We start from the raw sequence: 26,626 nt of genomic DNA, 5'->3' as shown, positions 1-26,626 counted from the left end.
GCGGCCGTCGGGGGTGTGTGTGTGTGGGTGTGTGTGTGTGTGTGTGTGTGTGTGTGTGTGTGTGTGTGTGTGTGTGTGTGTGTGTGGACACGCGTGCCCGCGGCAAGGTTGGTGCACCATTGTGTGTGTGTGTGTGTGTGTGTGTGTGGACACGCGTGTCCGCGGCAAGGTTGGTGCACCACTGTGTGTGTGTGTGTGTGTGTGTGTGTGTGTGTGTGTGTGTGTGTGTGTGTGTGTGTGTGGACACGCGTGTCCGCGGCAAGATTGGTGCACCACCGGCCCGGGACGCTGTCACCGCCGCGCTCTGCTGCGGCCGTCGGGTGTGTGTGTGTGTGTGTGTGTGTGTGTGTGTGTGTGTGTGTGTGTGTGTGTGTGGACACGCGTGCCCGCGGCAAGGTTGGTGCGCCTCTCTGCGGTGAGGTAGGACCCACGCGCCGCAATCACCACGCACCGCCCAGGTTCTCCGCAGTGCCCGGCCTGAGAAGATGAGCTCTGCCAAACCCTTACACAAAAGTGAGGCTCTGATCCAGAAAGGTCTGAGGAAACGGCCACCATCGTATTTAAAGGGCTCTGGGGCCACGGGGATGTTGTTTCTCAGGAAAGGAGGTAAAGCCAGATGGTGAAATGTTAAGAACATCATCTACCGTGCCTTCCCCCTAGATTCCCGTGAAATTTGTGCTTCCGAATGCCCCATACTTGGCAAAGTTGTGCGTAATAAATTAATTGGATCAGATTGGTCTTTTTTTTTTTTTTGGTATGAATTTAGAGTTTGGTAGATTGAAGGGCCAGTTTTGCTTCCACAATAGCTGCTGACAGTCATTCAACGAAACGAAGCACCTGTTGCGTGTCAAGTATTATGCTAAACGTGATAGGAGATACCAACCCAAGGGAGGCTTGCTTTCAAAAAGCCTGAGTTCAGCAGAGATGGTAATAACCAGCAATCGGCTAGTGCACTCCGAGGGATCTACTTTCTCGTTTAGCAGGATAGAGATAGAAGGCCAAAGTAGGTCACTAAGAACCAATGTGGGCAAAGTGCTTCTTTAAAGTATTGGGTGAGAGCAGGCAGCTCTAATTGGACCCAGTTCATTACAGAAAGGAGGGAGGGAGGGAGGGAAGAAAGGAAGGAAAGGAAGGAAGGAAGGAAGGAAGGAAGGAAGGAAGGAAGGAAGGAAGGAAGGAAGGAAGGAAGTAAGTCGGAAACATGTTGACGGTTGTGATGGGAGAGTGGGAGAGGAAGTTGAGTGTGATCAAGATACATGTATGAATTGTCAAAGCATAAATAAAACATATTCTTTAAAATGAGAAATCAAACAAGAAACATGTGAGTATTTGTGATAATCAAAGAATAAATAAATACAAGAAGTGGGTGAGTCACTGGAGTTTCATTGAGGAAGAGAGGTGAGTTGTTGGGATGCTGGGATCTAGGCACTGAATCCCACTGATAGCATTAAATCCATTCCTGTTTACACTTACTCAAGTATGCCTTGCTTGGCAGCCTCCAGAGAATGTTCTTGTTGGGGTACAAATCACAGCCTGCCCTTTATTTCCTACTTTGTACCGGGTTAGGATACAGTCGGCTGATTCAGATGGGGCAGTTCAAGGACGCACCCTAAACACATCGGCCTGACACAACAAAAGACTGTTACGGTCATACCAGTGATTTGCATCTCGTGACCATTCTCTAGCTCAGGTAAGTGTTGTCCTGTACTTTTAATTTTCCTCTCATTAGTCTGTGACAGAAACAACCAAAGTGGCTTGTTGAAGTATGCCTGGTTCAGTGCTCTTCAAATTGTAACCACAGAACAGTCTATAAACAGCTATCCCCATAAGGAGAGAACAAAAATCCAAGATCACGTACAAACTTTTGCAGAAATTGTCTATTGAAATCAAGTCATTTGAAGTGTGGCCTTTTATTTTTTCTCATCTCCCCCATTTTGTATTTCTCTCTCTCTCTCTCTCTCTCTCTCTCTCTCTCTCTCTCTCTCTCTCTGTTTTGTACTAAAATATCAGCCTGCAACAAATTAAGAATAAAATGCAGTTAATCATTAATATCTGTGGGATCTGCACCCTCAGATTCAACTACAGATTGAAAAATATTTGAAAACAAAATTAAGTCTGTTCTGAACAAGTATGCTTTTCTTGTCTTTATTTCATTTATACTACAGTCTAACAAAATTACCATTTACATTGTGTAGAACTAGATAACAAATAATCTAGGAATAACTAAACCATTATCATATGTAAGATGTAGGTAAGTTATATGCAAATACTATGCAAATACTATGTCATTTGATCTCAGAGTTTTCCGTCCTTAGATTTTAGTGTAGCAGTGGAGGATGGTCCGGAAGCCGATCCCCTGTGGGCACTGAGGGATAAGTGTACTACAGAGAGTTGGGAAGTTCTGATCATTTAGCCAAAAGGCAAGAACAATGAGAGCTAACATTTAACTAGTACTTCCTGTGTGGCAGATGTTGCTTTAAGAGCCTTACATATATTAAATCTTTTCATTCTCCTGGCAACCCTAGTAGGTAGGCACAGCAAAGTTAACCCACTCAGTCTGAAAGGGGCAGAGTCAGGTTTTAAATGCAGGGTATTTCCACAGTTTGTGCGTTTACCCATGGTTCCAGACCTATTTTCCTGAACTTCGATAACTCACATTCCATCTCCATGTATCCGTGCCTCCTATTATATATATATATAAATTTATACATATGATATATATGCATGTAGTATATATAGATAGTATATATAATACATTATGTATATATAATATATAGGCTCACTTGTTTCATATAAATGAGTATATGCCTTTGCAGTTAGTAATTTCACTCATGAAATAGTTGGATCATCAAGCACTCATTTTTGCCTGTTCCTGTATTTCCATTAACATTTGGTTGTCTCTCTTGTGATCCTTCTCCAGTTTTAAGAACACTGATTCCAAGTGTACTTCTTGCCGGCTAGCATCTACATGTCATGGTCAAACTACCACCTTCAGCTTCAGGATGTCCTTTGCCTGGGCACAGGATGGCTGGAAGTGCCTGGTAGCTAACATTCTTTCTACACTTTTTTTTTGAGACAGGGTTTCTCTGTGTAGCTTTGGAGCCTGTCCTGGAACTCACTCTGTAGACCAGGCTGCCCTTGAACTCATAGAGATCTACCTGCCTCTGTCTCCCAAATGCTGGGATTAAAGGTGTGCGCCGCCGCCGCCGCCGCCGCCGCCGCCGCCGCCGCCGCCGCCGCCGCCGCCGCCACCACCACCACCACCACCACCACCACATGGCTTACTGTCTGCATCTTGTCTTTAACCAGTGACAGGAGTGTGGAGGTAAAAATACTGCATTTTGACCCTAATTGGGATAACAGCAAAGCTACATCTATGCTGTCAGTGGCACTCCCTGCAGGGGTGGGATCAGAGTCTACCCTTTTCTCCAGCATTTTTCTTAGGCCGTCTTCCCTTGCCCTTCTTGGTCTTCCCTGTTCTACTTCCTACTCTCCTGTCAAATTTTCTTGGGAATAGGTCCCAAACAGGACTTGCAATATGATTTATGTGACTCAATACAGAATGAAAAAAATGCTCAAAATTATTTAAGAATTTCAAAATGTTATGGCTGAGCATTAAGTCAATCATAGGTTTCTGTGTAGTGCACAGGCGTGTGACTTTCCTTTGCACAGGAGTGAAGCTGGCCTAGATTCTGATACATCATTTTCACTTGAGTCTTTCTTCATCTCAGGCTCTGATTCTAGAGAATCTTGAGCAAAAATAGCAGCTATTAAAGTAACAACAAACTCAGCTAACTACTACCATACCTGTCTGTATAAGCCACCAGTATCCCACACCTCATTGGAAGAAGAATTATGCTCTCATAGGTAGAGCCTTGGCCACAGAAAGAGCTATAGTCATCAGGAATGATCTGGGTTAATGAGGTAAGAAAATGAGCTTTGGTCAGGATTCTGACAGACACTAAAGTGCCCTGTGAATTTGTGCCGTGTCCTAGAAGCAGTATCCTGGAAATGCCTTTCCTCAAGAAGTTCTAACGGCAGTTGGTTGAAAGAGGCACCTGTAAGGAAGTAAGGCTGGCGGCGCTGGTTGGAAAGACAAGCCCCTCTCAACGCAGAGATGGTAGAAGCCTCAGCTGAGCCTACAGCCTCGTCAGGGACTGAAGCTGGTGGGTGTATAGCGTTGGCCTGAATTGAGTCCATGGTGTTGACCTTTGTGTTTTGCTTTTCTGTTTTTTGTTTGTTTTAAATGGGGTCAGGGAATGATCTTTGTGTCTCTATATTTTGCATTACTAGAAAGAAGCAGTACTTTAACAAAGTACATTGTTAGAGTAGTGCCCGTTGACAGAGATGCTCAGTAACTGAGAATAGCTGTGGCAGCCTACAGCTGGGAACCGGGAGAGGCTTCACAGGAGGGCATCTCCCAGATTCTACTTGGGTTGATGATTAGGAATAATAGGAGTATGGAGCTAAATCCAAGAGGGAGTGACCTTAGATTTTACTTTGTTTAATTTGTTTGGGGGACCACATGCTCTGGTAAGGGTGCAGAGGTCAGAAGACAGGTTTGAGGAGCCACTTATTCCACCTTTACATGGGTTCTAGCTATCAAACTCGAGTAACATGTCTTTACCTTCTGAGCTAGCTCACCAGGCCCCCTAAGCTCAGATTTTTATGTTGTACTGGGGCAATTGCTGGTTATACTTTATCTGGTATCATGGGCTTATTGAATTTCCTATTTTGTTCTTTCCCAGGATTCCTTTAAACTGTTCTCTTCCCTCCATTTGTTGACTGTATTTTCCACCCTCTCCCTCAATGGCTCCGAAATAAAGCAAATAAATCAGTTGCTTGTAAAAAAATCAGTTTCTGTGAAAGAACAGTAGAGGAGCAGGATGAAGTCAGTCTTACAGGGGGAGGTTTGGGGGTTGAGTATGTAGTATATAAAGGAGTTGTAAGAGAGCAATCTATAGATTCAATGCAAACCCTATTAAAATCCCAACACAATTCTTTACAGATCTTGAAAGAACAATATTCAACCTCATATGGAAAAACAAAAAACCCAGGGTAGCTAAAACAATCCTGTATAGTAAAAGAACTTCTGGAGGTATCACTATCCCTGATTTCAAGCTCTACTACAGGGATATAGTAATAAAAACCTCATGGTATTGGCATAAAAACAGACAGGTGGATCAATGGGATTGAATCAAACACCCAGATGTAAACCCACACACCTATCAACACCTGATTTTCAACAAAGAAGCCAAAAATATTCAATGGAAAAAAGAAAGCATCTTCAACAAATGGTGCTGGCATAACTGGATGTCAACATGTCGAAGATTGCAAATAGATCCATGTCTGTCACCATGCACAAAACTCAAGTCCAAGTGGATCAAAGACCTCAACATAAATCCAGATACACTGAACCTGACAGAAGAGAAAGTGGGAAATAGCCTTGAATGTATTGGCACAGGAGACAACTTCCTGAACAGGACACCAATAGTGCAGGCACTATGATCAGCAATTAATAAATGGAACCTGATGAAACTGAAAAACTTCTGTAAGTCAAAGGACACCATCAATAGGTCAAAACGGCAGCCAACAGAATGGGAAAAGATCTTCACTGACCCCACATCCGACAGAGGGCTGATTGCCAGAGTATATAAAGAACTCAAGAAACTAGACATCAAAAAACCAAATAATCCAATTTAAAAATGGGGTACAGATCTAAACAAAGAATTCTCAACAGAAGAATCTCAAATGGCCAAGAAACACTTAAAGAAATACTCAATATTCTTAGCCATCAGGGGAATGCAAATCAAAACAACTCTGAAATGCCATCTTACACCTGTCAGACAGAATGGCTAAGATCAAAAACACAAGTGAGAGCTCATGCTGGAGAGGATGTGGAGCAAAGGGAACACTCCTCCATTGCTGGTGGGAGTGCAAACTTGTACAGCCACTTTGGAAATCAGTATGGCAGTTTCTCAGAAAACTGGGAATCAATCTACCACAAGACCCAGCAATACCACTCTTGAGTATATACCTTGTGGATACTCAATCATACCACAAGGACACTTGCTCATCTATGTTCATCACAGCTTTATTTGTAATAAAAAAATAGTCAGAACCTGAAACAACCTAAATGTCCCTCAACCAAAGAATGGATAAAGAAAATGTGGTACATTTACACAATGGAGTATTACCCAGCTGTTAAAAACAATGACATCATGAAATTTGCAGGCAAATGATGGAACTAGAAAAAAGTCATCCTGAATGAGGTAACCCAGACTCAGAAAGACAAACATGGTATGTACTCACTCATAAGTGGATATTAGCTGTAAAATAAGGATAACTATGCTATAATCCACAGACTTAGGTAACAAGAAGGGTTCAAGGAGGGGGGAATACCCAGATATTCCTGGGAGGGGGAAATAGAAGAGATTTCATGAATGGACTTTGGGCAGGTGGGGATGGGAACATGAGTGATCAGTTTGTGGGGGAATGGAAGGGGACAGTACTGAAAAAGACTATTGGAAAGGGGAGGAGCACTTCAGGGTCAGGTAGAAACCTGGTACAAGGGAATCTCCCAGGAATCTACAAGGAGGACCCCAGTTAAGATTCCTAGCAAAATCAGATTTGTAGCCTGAACTGGCCATCTCTTGTGACCAGGAAAGACTTCAAGTTGAGGAATTGGGACACCAACCTAGCCACATAGCCTTCAACCTACAGTCTGTCCTGCTTATGGGATGTGCTTAGGTAAGGGTGGCCTGGAGATTGAGGGAGTGGCCAGCAATGACTGGTCTAGTCTAAAACCCATGCCAGGTGAGTAAGACTACCCCTGACACGGTCTGGAGTACCAGGATCCACAGGCAGGATGAGCCGGAGACCTAGGATAGAACCAAACATAACTGGAGGAAAAAATGTCAATGTAATGATGCCTAATAATATTCTGCTATACCCAATTGTCATCAGAGAGACTTCATCTAGCAACTGATGGAAACAGATGCAGACCCACAGCCAAACATTAGGTAGAGCTCAGGAAATCCTGCAGAAAATGAGGAGAAAAGATTGTAGGAGCCAGAGGGGTCAAGGACACCACAAGAAAACTCACAGAATCAACTAACCTGGGCTCACAGGGGCTCATGGAGACTGAACCGATAACCAGAGAGCCTGCATGAGATTGACCTAAGCACTCTGCATATATGAGATAGTTGTGTAGCTTTGTCTTCTTGTGGGACTCCTAACAGTAGGAGCAGGGACTATCTACAACTCTTCTGCTGGCTTTTGGGACCCTACTCATCATACTGGGTCTCCTTGTCCAGCTTTAATACATGGGGAAGTACTGCAACTTGATATGCGATGTTTTGTTGATGTCCATGGAAGGCCTGCCCTTTCCTGAACAGAAATGTAGAAGGAGTGGATTGAGGGGGTAGGGACATAGGGAGATTTGGGGGGCCTGAGAAGAGAGGAAGGAGGGGAAACAGCAGTCAGGTTGTAAAATAAATAATCATGAAACATTAAAAGGGTGGGGCGGGGGAGTTAAGAGAATGGCTTCTAAAGTCCCAAATCTATGAAAACCAAATTTTACGTAAGAAGTGCCTTTTCCCCTTGTATAACCTTTCTCCCCTTCCCAAAACAAGCAAAATAAATGACACTATAGCCCAAGATAGCTACTCTTTAAAATGGATTGCAGTTTGTATGTGAATGTATTGTGAATTTTTTGTTCTCTATTCAATGACACTCCTCTGTAAGCTTTTTGTCAATGTTCAATAACATCATTGTAACTAAAGCATCAGTAGGAAAGGATTCTGAAGAATGGGGGAAGTGAGGCTGAGCAGTGAGCCCTTTTGAGATCAGGTTCCATAGACCGGAACAGTTGTGTAGGGATCAGCTTCCCTCCCTGTGGTTTTTCACTTGTTCTGTTGCACACGGCTACTTTCTGTCTGAACCTGCCCTAGATGTTATGAAGAACTACCTTCTTCTGAGTAGTTTAGTGTTCCACAAACTGGTTTTTCTGCTCAGTCAGAGGCTGCCATTTTGCCATGTAAAAGTTAGCTAAGGGAGAAGCAGCTAGAGTCCTGGGAATCCCTAAGTAGCCTGTTGTAACTCAGATGCCCAAAAGAAAAAACTATGATCCAATGATAGCTACAGATCAGAAGGCAATTTAATATAGTTCCATCCTCAAGTGAGTCTAGGTCATCAATTACTAACTCAGTATAAGTTTTCTGTATCACTACCAAGCTAGACCCTTGATCTAGAGAGTGGAAGTCCCAAGTACTATTGCCTAGATGGTAAATATATTGGCTCAAGAGTTCATGAATTTTCCATCACTGGAGGAGTCAATAGATGGCCAATCAAAAAAAAAATGGAGAGCAAATGATATGGGGAAACATCCCAAATGTCCATTGTAGGAAACAGAGTGCCTCAATTTCCAGTATCTTACGAAGAAATGGTACATGGAAAAGATGCCATGAATGTATTTTTTGAACACTGAAAGTATATTTTAGATTCATAAGCATATAGATTGCTTTATGAATATATTCGTAATGATTTTTTGGCAAAATATTAAAAATTACTGTAGCTAGAGTTTTCCTGCCTGGCCCACAGTCAGGACAAATCTCTCTCACCTGCCAGTCCCACAGCCTCAGACCCAACCAAGTAAACACAGAGACTTATATTGGTTACAAACTGTATGGCTGTGGCAGGCTTCTTGCTAACTGTTCTTACAGCTTAAATTAATCCATTTCCATACATCTATACCTTGCCACATGGCTCGTGGCTTACCGGCATCTTCACATGTTGTTTTTCATCATGGCGGCTGGCAGTGTCTCTCTCACCCAGCTTCCTGTTCTCTCAATTCTCCTCTCTGTTAGTCCTGCCTATACTTTCTGCCTGGCCACTGGCCAATCAGTGATTTATTTATTGACCAATCAGCAACACATTTGACATACAGACCATCCCACAGCACTTCCTCTTTTCTTTTCTTAAAAAGGAAGGTTTTAACCTTTACACATCTCCAAAGTCAGCTTGGTATATTTGGGAATTTGGGCGTAGCTTCTCTTACTACTTCCTGCTGGAGGGGGGCGCTATATCTTATGGGGACACAAAGAAAATTTTAGGATTATGGAATAGTCCATGAGGCTGTATTGTCTGAGCCAGTTGCCTTCAAACCATTCTGGATGTTGGATCATCTGGGCCATGGTGTCATCCGAGACCTTTCAGGGGGCCTTGGCTGGTCAAACCTGATGTATCTTAATCTGGAACAAATCCATAGCCTCTGGCTTTCTGTGGGAACAAAAGCAGAGATTCCTTTCCAAGGCAACACATCCTTATATCCAAATTTTGAAGTCAAGGTACCTTTAAAATATACATTTTGGCATAACTCAACAGCTTTTACAATCAAATGTTTTTCTGCAGTTAAAAATCCCAAAGACAACACAATCCAGATTCTCTGTGTAATATTCATCTTTACGTGTCTTAATCTCAGGGTCCTGGGTTCGTGCCCCACGTTGGGTGCCATTTGTAGCTTGAGTTTTCCTGCCTGGCCCACAGTCAGGACAAATCTCTCTCACCTGCCAGTCCCACAGCCTCAGACCCAACCACGTAAACACAGAGACTTATATTGGTTACAAACTATATGGCTGTGGCAGGCTTCTTGCTAACTGTTCTTATAGCTTAAATTAATCCATTTCTATTAATCTATACCTTGCCGCATGGCTCGTGGCTTACCGGCATCTTCACATGCTGTTTGTCATCATGGCGACTGGCAGTGTCCCTCTCATCCAGCTTCCTGTTCTCTCAATTCTCCTCTCTGTTAGTCCCGCCTATACTTCCTGCCTGGCCACTGGCCAATCAGTGATTTATTTATTGACCAATCAGCAACACATTTGACATACAGACCATCCCACAGCAATTACTTTCTTAGTGGAATTTTAGATATCAGGCAAATCTCTCTCTTCTTCCATGCCTCCATCATACAATTTTCACACAACCCATCAAACTTCCAGATACACAGAGACATTGGGCCTGGCTTGAGCATTTGAGACGTCAAACACCCCCACCCCCCAGTAACACACTTCCTCCAGCAAGGCCATACCTCTTAATCCTTGTCAAGTAGCACCACTCCCTGATGCCCAAGGACTCAAATATATGAGCTATGGGGGCCATTCCTATCCAAACCATCACACTTTAAAGTTTGTTTTAAGTTTTTTGTCCTTTAGGTCACATATTCTTCTTCTTTTTAGTATTAATTTTAATGTTTTTTTTGATATTCATAAAATATTTTAGATTAAACTATCCATTCCATATGTATATTACATTTTGTTAAAAAATTGTCCAAAGCATTGGAAGGAAATAATAGGCCTGTTGTCAGCTAACATTTGTTAAGACCTTACTCTGTGTAATGCACTGTGCTAAGAATTTTATACATGTTATTTCATGAATTGAAACCTCAACCATCTTAAAATTTTATAGATGAAATATTTGACACAAGTCTTACAGCAAATGAATAAAGTTATAAAATGTAATTGCTTCCCCTGTATTATTGGGGGATTGTTGTTTTTCCACTGGCACAGAGGCTGCAGCTGAATCTACTGCTGTTTCAGTCATAACTGTGGCTCTGCAGTTATTGGCCTGCTTCTCAGGCAATGGCCTAGTGGGACTTCTACATCCCACCGAATCCACCTCCTGCTGCTGCCACCAAATGTAGTTTTTAATGAAATCTCTATCATCCTATTTACTAATAAAGACGTGGGAGTCAAAGGCTGGGGTGAAAACTTGCTGGTTCAGAGAGGTTGAGGAGGAACTAGCTGACCTTCCTTCTTCTCTGGCATCCGAAAAACAGAGCATCTCTTCTGATGCTCCAAACCAAAAAGAACTGCCACACTCAAAGCCCCTCTCTACTGTGTATCTCTATCAGTTTTCCTGACTCCCATTGACTCTCTAGGACACCAGACATTAATGGGGTATGTACACATACATGTAGGCAAAACACTAATACATGTAGAAAGAGAAGGGAGGGAGGAAGGGAAGAAGGGAGGGAGGGAGGAGGGAGAGAGAAATGAAGAAAGAAAGAAAAAAGGAGAAGGAAAGGAAGGAAAAGAAAGAAAGGAAGAACGAGTGAAAGAAGGAAAGAAAGAAAAAGAAACATCAAATAGGTCACAGAAAAGCAGGGATTTGTCGGCCATAGTCCTCAGATCCTATCTGGTGACATTCTTAGCCTTTTAGCTGATGTGAACTGGGGGTCTACTTATACATCCCAAAGGATTTACCTTTTGGTCACAAAGATGTGACCTTACCAAAAGTCACATACAGAGGCAAGCAATAAATGGCTGTTAATAAATGCCCAAGGCTAATTTGTCTCAAGACTTCCATTTTTCCACCCTCCCCACCTCACTAACGTTGTGAATTGTCATTCCTCCTGGCCAAAGGCTCAAAGAAAGTGTGGTTCTTCCCAGGAGATTCTGTTCATAGTTCTCCCTGTTAGCCAGGCATCACGTTGTGTGCAGGTAGGGGCCAAATACTCATTTCTCCTCATGGGTAGGAAAAGCTCATTCCCAGTATGTGATGTAGATGATGATGAGAAGGTAAGAAAGCAGCCTTTAGGAGGAGAGATGGTAAAGCCATTAAGAAAAAAAATTCCTGCAACAGATTGTCAAAATCTACTAGCCCTTGGGATCTAAATCAGATTGTTAGTATATTTTATTTATTTTGTGTGCATGTGTGTGCATGTGTGCGGGTGCACTTGTGTCAAAGCCCATAAGAGTGGGTCAGAGGACAACTTTTGAAAGTCAGTTCTCTCCTTCCACTTGTGAGTCCTAGGGATTGAAGTGATCTCATCATGCTTGGTGGCAAATGACTTTACCTCTGAATCATCTCTACTCCTATTTTTTTCTTTTTTTCTTTTGTCCTCTGTATTTGACATAACATGTAACATATAATAGGGATAATATACCTAAAATTAAAACAATCAAGAACACTGGCCTACCAAAGAGAAGGTAACAGATAATGGAAATAAACATTTTAAACCACCAAAATTTATACATTTCTAAACATTAAATTTTATGTTTAGCAATGTTTATATGTTTCATAGTTATTTATGAAACTGTGAACAGTTTTACTTATATCTGGAGTATTTAAACAATTATCTATCTATCTATCTATCTCTCTATCTATCTCTCTATCATCTATCTATATATCTATCATCTATCTGAGATAGGGTCTTACTACATAGCCTTGGCTGCCCTGGAACTTGCTCTATAGAGTAGACTGGCCTTCAACTCACAGAGATCTGCCTTAATAGAAGGACTCAATATTCTCCTGTGCAATTCTACTAAAACCAAGATTAGCATTATTCTAATCACTTGGAACAGCAGTGAGTGAAATACTGAGTACCTTAAAATTAAAAATATCCAATTATAAATGACTTAAGAAAGCTAACCATGTGAGAAACGTTCAGTTGCCTGGGTACTCAGCTGTCAGTGTTGTTGAAGATGAATGTCATCTAGAATGTCTGAGGTCCAGGTGCATGTCTTCCCAGAAGACATTAGCACACAGGATGTGAGACTTACAAATCTGAGAGTTCATGGCATGAAGGGTTGTCCTGCAGGAATAGGTTAGAAGCATCTAGATGGAGTCCTTCCCTCCAGGCAGGATGGAGTCTGGGAGGCGATGGTTACTTTGTGCTTGTTCTGCTTCTTTTTTCTCAGTTGATAAAACCATGGTTTTCTTAATCTTCAGAGGAAGGCTCTGTGACCCATTCTCAATTTTTAGTTATCATACTTTAAAGTCCCTTACGTGTTCCCCTTTAGTAAAGATGGCTCCAATAATTTTAAATGTTTTATAGGCTGTCAAGTACTTACTTTATAAGGAGATCTTAGAAGAAAGGCAAAGCTTTAGTTAATTTTGATAATTTATTAACATTATTTGTCTCTCCAATAGTCCAAGCTTATGAATAGATTTAAATATTTGTCCATTAAATTGAGTTCCATGGCTACTGTGTGATTTAACAGATTTTTTTTTTTCTGGAGCTGAGGACCGAACCCAGGGTCTTGCGCTTGCTAGGTAAGTGCTCTACCACTGAGCTAAATCCCCAACTCCCAGAAAAATTTTAAATAGGATTAGTTTTGTTTTTTCTTTAAGATTTACTCTTTTTTTTTTTTTTTTTGAGACAGGTTCTCTCATTAAGTAGTTCTGACTAGAACAGAACTTAATATATAGATCAGGCTGGCCACAAACTCAGAGCCTCACCTGCCCCTGCCTCTCCATTGGCGGTATTAAAGATGTGCAACAACACATCTGGCTAAGATTTACTTATTTTTGTTCTATGTGTATGAGTGTTTGTCTGTCTGTATGTGTACTATATGCATCGTGGTGTCTTAAGAATTTTGGAAGAGGCTGTATGATCCTCTGGAACTCAAGTTCAGACAGTTGTGAGCCACCATGCCAGTGCTGGGAACTGAACCTGGGTCTTCTACAAGAACCACAAGTGCTTTTAACAGTTATCTCTCTGGTCCTCTGGTATGATTCTGTTTCTTTCTTTTTGTTGAAAATTCATACAATATATTCTGATTATGGTTTTCCTGCCCTCAACTCCTGCCAGATCCTCCCCACCTCCTCACCTATCCAGCTCCATGCCTCTTTTCTCTCTCTCTCTTTAGAAAAAATAACACAGGAAAATAAAAAAGCAAATCAACCAGAATTGAAAAACAAACAAACAAAAATGAGAAGGCACACAAGAAACACACAAAGACAGACAGACACAAACAGAACCTATAAAAATACAAAATTGGAAACCATAATATACAAGCAAATGCAAGATTTAAAAATACCCAAACCAAGCAACATGAGACAAAAAAAAAAAAATCTCCAAAAGCAGCACTAGGTTCGTTTTGTACTGGCCGTCCACTACTGGGCATGGGGACTCTCCTTAAGTGTAGTTTGTATTCCTACAGAGACTCTATAAGAAAAAAAAATGATTTTTCCTTCGCAAGGGGTTGTCAATTGGAGACCGTTTCTTTATTAGAGATGGGAGACCATGTCGACTTTCCCATCTCAGTACTGATACCTTATCTGTCTTGAACCTACGCAGGCCCTGTTTCTGCTGCCATGGTCTCTGTAAGCTCATGTGTATCAGTCCTGTTGTATCTGGAAGACAGAGTTTCCTGAGTGCCGTCCATCCCCTTTGGCTTTTACAATCTTTCTGTCTCCTCTTCCTCATAGCACCCTGATCCTTGAAGGGAGGGGTTTAAGAGAGAAATCCTATTTAGGATTGAGTGCTCCGAAGCCTCCCAATCTCTGCATATTGTCAGTTGTGGGTCTCTATGTTAATTCCTGTCTACAGCGAGGAAGTCTCTTTGATGATGGCTGAGAGAGGCAATATCTATGGATATAGTAGTATGTCATGAGGAGTCATTTTATGTCTGTGTCCTTTATTTGGTTTTCCCTTAAGCCCATGCCTATCCAGTCTCAGGTTCTTACCCACCCAGGCAGTTTCAGGCATGGGTTCCATCTTGTGGATTGGGCCTTAAATCCAATCAAACAGTGGTTGGTTACTGCCACAACTTTTATGCCAGTATTTCACCAATTTATTTTGCAGGTAGGTTACTGTAGGTCAAAGAGTTTGTAACTGGGCGATATTGATGATAATTTTTTCCCTCTGGTAGCATGCAGAGTACCTTTCAGCACTATAAACACTATCCAATAGTGGTGAAGGTTCTAGTTAGGCACCAGTTCGAATTCTCGGTGTTAGAAGTGAGATATATACGTGTTATCTTCAGCAGTAGAACTGTACCATCAGTTTGTAGATAACAACCAATATCCTTGGCAATAGCGTGAGTTGTTTGAGTGTGTCCATGGGGCCTCCTTTGCTAACAGCTCAATTATATGTAACCCATTCCCAGCACAGAAAGTTTCACTTGGTGGCAAAGATGGCTAGTTAGGGTTGGAGTAATTCTTTTTATAAGAATTTTCTCTGCTGTTGAGGCTATAGCTATCCTGTAAGGGGGGACTTTATTCAATGAGATATCCAAAGCAACAAGAAAATAAAAATACAAATAAAGTCTTACCACAAGTTTTAGATATCTCATTTAGTAAAAAACGTCCTTGTTTTCCTAAGTCAGTTTCTAAAAAAAACCCTAAAAATAGATCAATACTTAAGAAAAGCTTATCATTGTAGGCAGAGAATTAGACATCAATTCTATCGCAGAGTATTGAATTTTGACCTTTAAAATTTAGTAGCTGTTGTACAGGACTATCTTCAGGGTTTCTTGGCCTGCTCTCAAAACATCACTACTGTGCTTGTTGGTAGTGGACATTCCTCACTGAAGAAGAGGGTAGGGAAAGCCGTGGGATTTTCACTTTGGTGTATAGCCATTCCTCCCAATCAAGTATATGCTGTTGTGCACTAATTACACATGGCTGTGGGATCTTAGGAAAGGGCTAGAGTATACAGGTGACTAGGGAGGGGGACTCCATCCTCAAAGCAATGAGAAGTCATCATCTTCCTGGGTGCAGACATTCCAGAGCTGCCTTAAGGTTGTCCATGTGTCTGCCTATAATCCCTTACCCATTGGTCCATAAGAAGCCTAATAAACCTGCTGGTTCTTCACACCTCACCCCCGAACTTTGGTGGAATTAAACTTTGGTTTTTTTCATTGGAATCTCATAAGGAGGCAGTGGACACTGTCTAGACCTCACCTCTCCACAATTGACTTAGTTATAACCATACTCAATTTCTGATACTCCTACAACATACTTTGATCTTTTAACTTTGTTTCCATCTATTTCTGGTTTGTAACCACCTTCACCTTACCATACAAAGTGTTTACCTTTCTTTTTATTTTTTAAAAAATATTATTTTATGTGTGTGAGTGTTTTGCCTACATCCGTGCCTGTGTACCATGTGTGTGCCTGGTGCCCGTGGAGGCCAGCAGAGGGCACTGAATCTCCTAGAACTGGAGTTATAGATAGTTGTGAGCCAGCATGTGGGTGCTGGGACTCAAACCCACATCCTTGGAAGAACATCCAGTGTTCTTAATGGCTGAGCTAGCCCTTCAGCCCCATGGTACTTCTTCTTAACTTTCTCTTATCAAAAATGTATCTCATACACTAGATTTTCTTTTCTGTATTTGTGGGTTCCTTTTTTAAACCTTATCATCATCATTCTTATTGTTACTTTTGCACAATTTAGAAAATACTTTCCTTTTCAAGAAGATGATCATATTTTAAATGAAAGCCCAGGAGACTGTATCTAAAACTCAGATGATCTACACAGTATTTTAACTATCTAATAGGTACAAATCCAGATAAAACACCTTAATAGTCTTGTGTTTTCTTAACAAATTTTAAGTATGTGTTAAAGGTTTAAGTCATTGTAACAGGCACTCTGAAATTGCTTTGTTTTAAAAAATTAAAAAAAAAACACTTCTCGTTAGAGTTCATGAGACATCCAGAGCAGGGTAGCTTTTGGTATTTCTACTGTGTTTCTTATAATGGCAGACCTAGATTGTGGTGATTTACTATTAGGAGGAAGGGCTGCGTGATGGGGCAAGATCAATTTTCTCCTAAAAACCAGTTCATCCCTCCAGCTGTAGAGACTTTCGGGATGATCTTGTAGAACCAGAAATGAGTCAAGGATCCAGGAGATAGCATCTCCAGCAGCACTGTGTCATCAGGCATGGCTTGGGATTGTTTAAATTTAATTTTAAACGTTCATGTTAATACCCCCAAAAGACAGACCTGGGGCCAATGGACATGTTCATTTTTTTTTTAAATATGGTCACATTGTTTACATATCCTCTCTGTCCCTTGCCATTAGTTTGTTCTTCTCATTGACCTACTAGATGTGTTGGCCAAGCTTACTGAGCCAGTTTAGGCAGCTGAAGTTGGGCTTTCTTTTTCCCTTTAAAACTCTAGTTTCTCTCTGAGCCAGAGGGAAGGTGGGACAATTTAACAACTCCAGTTTACTTGAACACTTATTTAAAACCAATTTGATACCAAATGTGGTAGTTTGAATAAGAATGGCACCCATAGGCTCATATATTTTAATGCTTAGTTATCAGGGAGTGGTATGGCTTGGGAGGGATTAGGAGGTGTGGCCTTATTGGAGTAGATTTGGCCTTGTTGGAGGAAGTGTGTCCCTGGGGGTGGGCTTTGAGGGTTCAGAAGCCCAAGCCAAGCTCAGAGTCTCTCTTGTGGTCAGTAGATCAGGGTGTAGCTCTCAGCTATTCCTCCAGCACAATTTCTACCTGTGTACTGTAGTGCTTCCCACCATGATAATGAACTAAGTCTCTGAAACCGTAAGCAAGCCCCCAATTAAATGATTTCTTTTATAAGAGTTGTCATGGTCATGGTGTCTTTTCACAACAATAGAACACTGACCAAGAAACCAAATAAACATTGTAAATAAACACGACATATAGACAATACAGAATGCTAAGTATTTTAAAAAAACCAGGAATTGATAGCGCTCATTGGTATTTATTTATTTTATTAAAATTTTCCATACAATATATTTTGATCATGTTTTTTTCCTTCCAACTCTTCCCAGACCATCTCTACCTCCCTACTCACCCAACATTCTGTTGTTCCCTTTTTTTCTCTCTCTCTCAAAAAAAGCAAAGACAAAAACCAAGAAAAATATTTTAATAAGCAATAAACAAACCCTTAAAAAATCAAAACAGATAGGCAAAAGAACAATAAAGCAACAAAAAAAACTTTCCAAGACAAAGCAAAAAAAAAAAGTTCACAAAGGTACAAAGAGCTCATTTTGCATTGGCAAGTAATCACAGGCATGGGGTCTGCCAGAGAGTATAGTTGATATGCCCAGTAATATTCCTTTGGAAAAAACTGATTTTTCCCTTTGCCATCAGGTACCAATTGCAAATAGCTTCTTGGTTAGGAGTGGGACTTTGTGTTCACTTCCCCTTCCAGGCACTAGGATTTGGTCTGGTTTGAACCTATGCAGGTCTTCTGTGTGTTGTCTCAGTCTCTGTGAATTAGTGTGTGTATCAGTTCTTTTGCTTTTGGAGGACACTCTTTCCTTGAAATCAATCACCATTTCTGGGTTTTCATAATCTTTCTGCCTCCTCTTTTACAAACATCCTCAAGTTTTGATGGGAGGGGTTTGATGAAGACATCCATTTAGAACTGAGAGCTCTCACTGTCTGCAAATTGTCCAGTTGTACATCTTCTGTGGTAATTCCCATTTGTTGCAAGAAGAAGCTTTTCTGATGATGGCCGACAGAGGCACTGGTCTATGGGTACAGCAGTGTATTATTAAGAGTCATTAGATTGCTAAATTCCTCTAGCAAAATAAAAGTATTAGTTTTTTTCACTAGGCCCATGATACATCTGTTCTCCGGTTCTTGGCCACTTTAGCAGTGTCAAGGATGGATTTCACATAATGGTGTGGCCTTAAATCCAACCAAAAAGTGGTTGCTTACTCCAATAATATTTGTATCACTATTGCACCAGCATATCTTGCAGTCAGGTTACTTTGTAGGCCGTAGGATTTGTAACTGGGTGATACTGATGGTTATCTTTCCCTTCTGGTAATGTGCAAGGTATCTTCCAGTACCATGAACACTACTATCCATTAGGGGTGAAGCATCTTGTTAGACACCAGCCCAACTTCTTCATGTTTGATGACATAGGTAAGTGTTTTTCCTCAGCAATAGGCTCTGCCATCAGGTTGTGAAGAGTAAGCAATAACCTTGGCAATAGCCAGTGATGTTTGGGGTAGGGGTCCATGGGACACCTTTGGCCAATGACTCGACAAGATGTCACTCATTCCTGACATAGGAGGTTTTTACTTGGTGGCATAAGATGTCTAGTTGGGGCATTCTCTCCCCTATTATGTGGTGACTCCATTTAAATTCCTTTCATATCTTAATATATTTCAGGAAGCTTCTATAGTGGCATGCTTCCATTTTTAAGACCTTTAGTGTTAGTTGTCCCTCCCGGATTCACCCATTTACCCTGCTCTCCCATCCTGCTCTCCGTTTAGTCCTCCTGTTCTAGGTTCCTCTTTGTCTCTCCACAAGAATATATTCCATTTTGCCTTCTGTGTGAGAACCTCTCTTCCCATCTAGTCCCTTATGAGGTACTTAACCTTGGAGGTTATTTGGAATGCAGCATGCTTATTGAATGAATAATAATTTTTTTCTAGCTCCATACATTTACCCAAAATTTTCATTGCTCTCAATAGCTGAATTATGTCCCATTGTGTAAATCCACCCCACAGTTTCATTATCCATTCAGCAACTGATGTACATTTCCAGTTCTTGGCTGTTGTGAATGGAGCAGCAATGAATATGATTAAGCAAGTATCTCTGTAGTAGAATGGAGTCCTTTGAGTGTATGTCCAAGAGTGGTATAGCTGGATCTTGAGGTAGATCTAGTCCTAGGTTCCTAAGGAACTGCCACACTGATTTCCATAGTGGCTGTACCAGTTCGCACTTCTATTAACATTGAATAAGTGGTTCCCTTTCCCCACATCCTTCAGCTTGAAACATCCTTTTAGAGAACTGTTGACAAAACATTATAGTGAAGAACACCTTTTGGTGAGTAACATGCTTCAGTGGCCATTTGGTTATACAAATTGTTATACAATAGTTGAACAGAATGGGTGAAAGAGAGGCATGCAACTCAGCAAAACTATGAAGGATTATTAATAAAATTTAAGAGTCTTCTTGGGTAATGGTTGTTCTGAAGTTGACCTAGGCTGTGGGATGAGAGAGTTGGTGGTGGTGTACAAGATGCTGTGTTAGGTTGAGCATGGTAGCACACACCTTTAATCCCAGCACTTGGTAGACAGAGGCAGGCAGATCTCTATGAGGTCAAAGCTAGCCAGGGCTACATAGAAAAACCCTATCTTAGTTCAAGCAAGCAAGCAAGCAAACAAACAAACAAAAAGACACATTGTTAGGGAGAGACAAAGATTGAGGCAAGAAGCAATGGAAGAGGACAGTGTGAACTGAGTAGATGTGGGCCTTAGTACATGGGCTCAAAAACAGCAACAGCTAAGGAACCTTGACCATGACTGAAGGAACACTTATGGGCACCAGGGGTGGTAGCTTGCAACATTGTGTTTTGCATGGTATTGACTTGGAGTATCATAATGACCTAAAGATAATCCTAAGTTTCCAATGATGCTGATTCATTATTGTAATTCAGCAGAATTCTAATGACTTAAGGAAGGAAAGATTGTGTTCATAGTTAAGGCAAACCAACAGAGATGCAAACAGTAGCCAGTAGAAACGGTTATGATATAGGGAGGAGACACCAGGATAGAGTACATGTCATAAATGAGAGATAGCTAAATCCATCAACAGATGTCCATTTTTTGTAGTTCAGAAAATGCCCCGCATGCTTTTTTAGAGGGGTGGTTAGATTGCTTCTAATTACATAAGAATTAGTTAGGGACTAGTGATTGTTTTACTTAAGTCTTAGATTTTATTTACTTATTTGTTTCTTTTTAAAAAACATGGGCTCACTATGTAGCCCTGACTGTTCTGGGACTTGCTATGTAGCCCAGGCTAACCTTGAACTCACAAATATTTGCCTCCCTTTGCCTCCCTGGTCTGGAAGTAAAGGAGTGTGCCAGCACACTTGGCTACTATTTTTCAGATATTAAAGAAGCTGATGTGCACTCTGGCCAGGGAAGCAGGTGGGCTAATTGCAGATCTTCGTCTCTCTCTCAGCTCCTTCTAAACTAACCCCCCAGTCTTATCTCCAGCTCTGTAGCAGACCACCTGCTGCAGCTCCCTTCCCCCACCCCTGTCCCCATCACCAGTGGATCACACGGATTCATTCCTCCAAACTTCTTTCTCTGCATTCATTGCTTTATCCCAGCACCCAACTCCAACTGACATTCCCTGGGAATCCACAGGCCACTCTGGCCAGGGAAGCAGGTAGGCCAACCGCAGAGCTTCACCTCTCCCTCCATTCTTCCAAGTCTAATCCCACAGTCTCATCCCCAGCTCTGTAGCAGACTACATGCTGTGGCCTCTCCTCACTCTCGGCCCCAATTTCCAGGTAATTAAGCAGATCCTGGTGGAACAGCCCATTTTCCTCCTGCTTACGAGCCCCTTCAGTGCTCTGCTTCTAGCCCATCGCCATGGCTAAGTATCAGCTCCCAATATCTAGGAACACATTGTACCCAGAACCCCCAGTTCACCCCATAGGCCACACCTATGAGGTTCCCAAAAGCATCCCCTACCAGGTAACACACAGCCACCACACGCTCCTAAGGAACACAGAGGGCAACAGAAACCAAGGAACAAAACACCCACCCAACAAAGCAAGAGCAAATATCAGCATGTAGAATTACAGTCTTCCCAAACCCAAATATCTAGATGCCATTGTAAAAACATAGTCAACAACAGTTAGGGCAGTATGTCTCCTCTAGAACCCAGCACCCTTCCCACAGCAGGTTCTGAGTTTTGTAACATAGCTGAAGTACAAGAAAAAGATTTTAAAATAGCCTTTATGAATATGATAGAGTTCCTTAAAGAGGAAATGAATAAAAAGAAGAAATTACACTAAAGAAGAGGAGATGACAAGGAGTAATCAAACTCAGGGCTGAAATCAATAAAATAGAAACAAAGAATCAAAGGAACAAAGAGTTGGTTCTTTGAGAAAATCAATAAGATCGACAAACCCTTATCCAAATTAACTAAAAGGCAGACAGAATATCCAAATCAACAAAATTAGAAATGAAAAGAGGGGGCATAGAGTAACAGACACTGAGGAAATCCAGAGAATCATAAGGACATACTTAAAAAAAACCTCCACTTCACCAAACTGGAAAATCTAAAAGAAATGAATGCTTTTCTCGATACATGTCACTTACCATTTCACCTTATAGAACTATGAAAGTTAACCAGCGGGGAGAAAGCCTCCAGTTCACTTCCAGCTTGATGTATTTGTTCTGTATCCAGAGCGTGGCTGGTGTCTATAGCAATAGGGCCTTACCACCAGGCTCCCCAGGGCAACCAAGTACAATGGCAAAAGCTTACGTTGTTTGGAAGCCTCTGGAGTCTCCCAGACTAACAACTTGTAGAGAGCTATCCTGTACCTAGAACTAGAAGATTTTATTAATAATGTTATGTGATACTTCCTGGGGAGATATAAACAAACATCTACTCTCCCCAGATCAGGAACTGATGACAGTTCAAAGCATGGATACCACCAAAGTTCAATTTGGTGAACCATGGAGTTTAATGCGGGTTACTTTTAGGAATATGGATCCTAGGTTAAATACAGGGCAGGAATGATTCAAAGACAGCTGCATTATCAAACTGTATCCTAGCGTGGGTGACCGCTCACAAGCTGGAAACCTGGAACATACTGCACAAGCTTCCAGAAGCTCAACACGTTGGAAAAGTGTCCTTTCCAGGTGGCTTGGTTAGTGTGAGTCTCTTCCAGGCAGCTCAGCTTGTCTGAGAATATCTTTCAGTAGTCCTAAAGTTTATATATATATATGTGTGTGTGTGTGTGTGTGTGTGTGTGTGTGTGTGTGTGTGTGTGCGTGCACGCACACTCAGGGAGGGAGAGACCTAGTGAATCTGGTCAGTTTTGGGGACTTCTAGGAGCCATTGAGTTGTTTCTTGAGCGTAGCTAGATTCTCTGCAGGATGGAGAGTTTCACCTCCCTTAGAAATCCTTTTGTTTCACCTCTCCTTTAACATCCTGTGTCTTAATGTATAGGAGTGTGTCAGGAAACTGCTACACAACACATAAGCTATGTCTTCTGGGAGGAGCATTGCATCCACGCAAAGTGCCTCCATTTAAATCCTTTTAAAAATGCATTATTTAACAAGTTCGTAAAAGAGTAGGTCTTCATCCATTCTTATTTCTGGCTACCTTCTGCTCACTCCTCCTTTCCCATACCTCCCCACTCTCCTCCGCACTTAAGCTTTGCCACTCTGTCTCTTCCCTTACTTCAGTGTCACAAGTGTTGTACTATTCCTTCTCTCAAGTCTCTTTCTTCCAGCCCCTCCTCTGATAGCCCCCTTTCTGGCCTTTATGGGCACTCCAAGTTAAACACACTGCTGCAAGAAGTCATAGCTGGGACGTGCAGATGAGAGAGGGAAGGGCTCTAGTAGGCCAGAGAGTGGCAAACATGGCTGTGGCAGCCCTTGCCCTCCCCCATTCCCTCTACCTTGCTAAACCATCATATAGAGTTCCTAAAGCCAGCCACTAAGGCCAAGGTCTGTTCCCTAAATGGCCACTTTCTCCTCCTGAGACTGAGCACCAAGGTCGAGCTATCAAAGTATTGAAGTCCAGCAATCAAAAGCTTGATTTCATTAACAAGATTATAAATGAAAAGGGGGGGACATAACAACAGACACTGAGGAAATCCAGAGAATCATAAGGACATACTTAAAAAAACCTGTACGTCACCAAAACTGGAAAATCTAAAAAATATGGATACTTTTCTCGATACATGCCAGTTACCATTTCACCTTATAGAACTATGAAAGTTAACCAGCGGGGAGAAAGCCTCCAGTTCACTTCCAGCTTGATGTATTTGTTCTGTATCCAGAGCGTGTGGAAACAGAAAAAAAGCTCTAATTTGGCTACCATCATGAACATGCCCAACCCAAACAAACCAACCCATCCTAGCATGAGGCTGGAGGGTGTTTGTCTGCTCTCTATCCAGAGACAGTTCTTTGTTCCTCAGGAGAAATACCCCTTCCCTCTTTCCCTTGCCTCTTTTCTCCCCTCTCCCTTCTCCCTCATCCTCTGTCTCCTGTCATTGTCTGGTTCCCTACCTTTTGTCCCTCTGGGGCAAATAAATCTTTGTGCTGAGAACTTGGTCTTGGTGTGTTTTGTGCCGATTCCTATTCTGTCAGAGAGGAATTTCATGCAGTGTTTGTCTTGCCGGACCTGAGTTGCCTCACTCAGTACAATTTTTTTTTCCGGTTCCATTCATTTTCCTTCAAATTTCACTTTTCCTTAAAGCTGAATAAAAGTGCCTTGTGTATGTACCACATTTTCATTATCCATCCATCAATTGATGACATCTAGGCTGGTTCCATTTCCTAGCTGTTATGAATAAAATAGCAATAAACACGGATGTGCAAACATCTCTATAGCAGGATATAGAGTCCTTTGGGTGTCTGCCCAGGAATGGTATAGCTGGATCACATGACAGTTCTATTGTTTTAGCTTCCAGTTTCTTATCCAGGCCTGGACATTTAGCTGATGAAAGTGACTTTAATAAGATCATGAAAACAAAGGAAAGATGTGATTTGTATGGGGGATGACCAACAATGGATAGGCACCATGTGATTTGAAGCCTCACTTAATTGCACAGTAGAGCCCTACAATTAAGGCTGAGATACCCGAGGCTGAAAAAGAACAGCTTGATTTCAAAATTCATAATTCTTTCTTCTTTTACTCCCTGCAACCCATGGGTATTTTTTTTTTTAAAGTGTGACCAGACATCCACCAGATGGCAACATTCCTTTACGAAAGCCCAGGTATGGCCCTTTTACTTCTCAGCTAGCTGAGACGGTGGATTCCTGGGGGTGGGGGGTAGGGTGGGGTGGGGGGCACACAACCAACGTCTAGTCAAAATCACTGAGAATGCATCCCATATTGTTGAATTCATCTAGTGATACACACTGGTGAATGGGCCTTATGAACAAGGCCCTTTGTGACTTCTGCCAAGAGGGCTCATGTGTGACTGTATATCTGTGTGCGTGCACCATCTGATTCAGTGTGCTTGATATGGCAGGAGGATCCTTAATCCTAAATGCTCATTGTTAGCACCTGATAAATACTAGTGGTCTCAGATAAACTCTTTGATCCTCCTCTTCTACCTGTTGAATGTTGCATAAATCTCATGGAGTCAGTATGAGTATGTAATTAGATAACCTATGCCTGTTAATGTTTTTGCCAAAGCCTGAAACAACGTAAACATCTAATACAATGACCCTTATCCTTACTCTTATTCCCCCAAGACTCAACTCTGCCAGCCTTGGCCACAGGCAACATTCCAGCATAATTCATAAGTGAAGCACATGAGCCACACAAAGTGGCCAACTCCTTTTCATCTCCTTGGAAGCTCTAATCCAAAGTAGATGGTCTGCTTTGAGAACCCTTTCTCCAGACTTCACTTATGCAAGATGGAGTCCTTCTGTCCAGTCAGATAATTCATGAAGACAGAGGGAGGAAAGTCTTGGGGAGACATAAGCTCTTTTCTGACACACTGCATCAAATTTAGCTGAGTTCTGGTTGTCCCCCTCATCCATGGAACTTGCTATCTGTTAGAATAATATAATTTCTAGCCTCCAAAGTGGGATACTTCCAGACACTCATTTTGTTTGGAACTTAACACAGAAAATACACCTGTGTGAATATTACTCTTATGTGTGTGTGGGGAAACCAAATTTACAGTAGGGCCTGAGATTCAGCTGCAGGCTGAGGTTCAGCCAGATCTCTCCACCACATACATCTCCTCCCTTCTCCATTTTTCAGGCTGACAGATTATTCTTTGTAAAATTCTAAAATACTTGGACTAAAGAGAAAGATAAGCATATTTATTAGGCTATTGGAAAGAATGAACCATACTAGAATAGTAGCCAAACAAATGAGAAATAGGAAAACAGCAAACAGAACAAATCAACAAAATGACAGGAATTAATATATATCTCAATAATTACTGTAAATATTAATGATATAAATTCCCCCAAGAAAAAGTCATATTGTTTAGATTAAAAGCCAGGCTCTATCTATTTTCTACCTCCTTACCATCAAAGAAAAACGCAAACATAAAGGTGAAATAATGAAAAAAATTTATTCCTAACAAATGGAACTAGGAAATAGTAAGCAGGTATAAGTGGTCTAATGTCTGACATAATAAACTTCAAGATTAGTCAGAAGAGGAAAAAGGGCCACTTCAAACACACTGATTAAGGGAACAATCTATCAGGGGACATTACAATTTTAGTCATATTCAAACTTAACATGCTGCATTCAATTTTATAAACAAATACTGTTAGCTGTAGACACATAGATCAACACTAATACACTAATATTGAGTGGCTTACATACCCCATTCTCACCATAGAAATATTAGTTTAATAAAAAATTAAGCAAAGCATCTGAGTTCAATGGTATTAGAGACTAAGTGGATCCAATAAATCCACAGAATATTCTATCCAAACACTATAGAATACATATTCTTCTCAAAACCCGTGGAACTTTCTCTAAAATAGACCATTTAAAAAGACACAAAGTAAGTATCAGCAAATGCAGGGTAACTGAAATAATTTGTTGCATTCTGTCTGACCACAATGGAATAAAACTACAAATTAACAGCAAGAGAAATTATAAAACATACACAAAATCATGGGTATTGGAAAATGTGCTATTGAATGACAAATGGAACCTTAAAGAACTCATGAAGGAAACATGAGAACAAGAGACAAGTGATGTGGGATGGTCTATATGTCAAATGTGTTGCTGATTGGTCAATGAATAAATCACTGATTGGCAGTGGCCAGGCAGGAAGTATAGGCGGGACTAACAGAGAGGAGAATGGAAAAAACAGAAAGCTGGAAGAGAGAGACACTGCCAGCCGCCATGATGAGAAACAACATGTAAAGATGCCGGTAAGCCAT

The 26,626-nt window shown here is 41.4% G+C and overlaps 1 long non-coding RNA gene across 3 annotated transcripts; it reads left to right on the top strand.

The window, feature by feature from the left end:
* The first annotated feature begins 41 nt into the window (after positions 1-41).
* Positions 42-12,111, top strand: LOC128098908 (uncharacterized). 3 transcript variants are annotated; one of them, XR_008214385.1, is made up of 5 exons: positions 42-606; positions 1,567-1,690; positions 2,921-3,041; positions 3,996-4,166; positions 5,009-12,111. It is a non-coding gene; the product is annotated as an uncharacterized LOC128098908 (long non-coding RNA). The 3 variants fall into 3 exon arrangements; XR_008214386.1 differs by lacking the exon at positions 2,921-3,041; XR_008214384.1 differs by having other exon boundaries at positions 1,567-3,041.
* Positions 12,112-26,626: the final 14,515 nt, after the last annotated feature.

Source organism: Peromyscus californicus, unplaced genomic scaffold, assembly GCF_007827085.1.
Source record: "Peromyscus californicus insignis strain IS unplaced genomic scaffold, ASM782708v3 Scaffold_6__1_contigs__length_162567912, whole genome shotgun sequence".
Lineage (NCBI taxonomy): Eukaryota > Metazoa > Chordata > Mammalia > Rodentia > Cricetidae > Peromyscus > Peromyscus californicus.
This window is presented reverse-complemented; position numbering and strand designations above follow the sequence as displayed.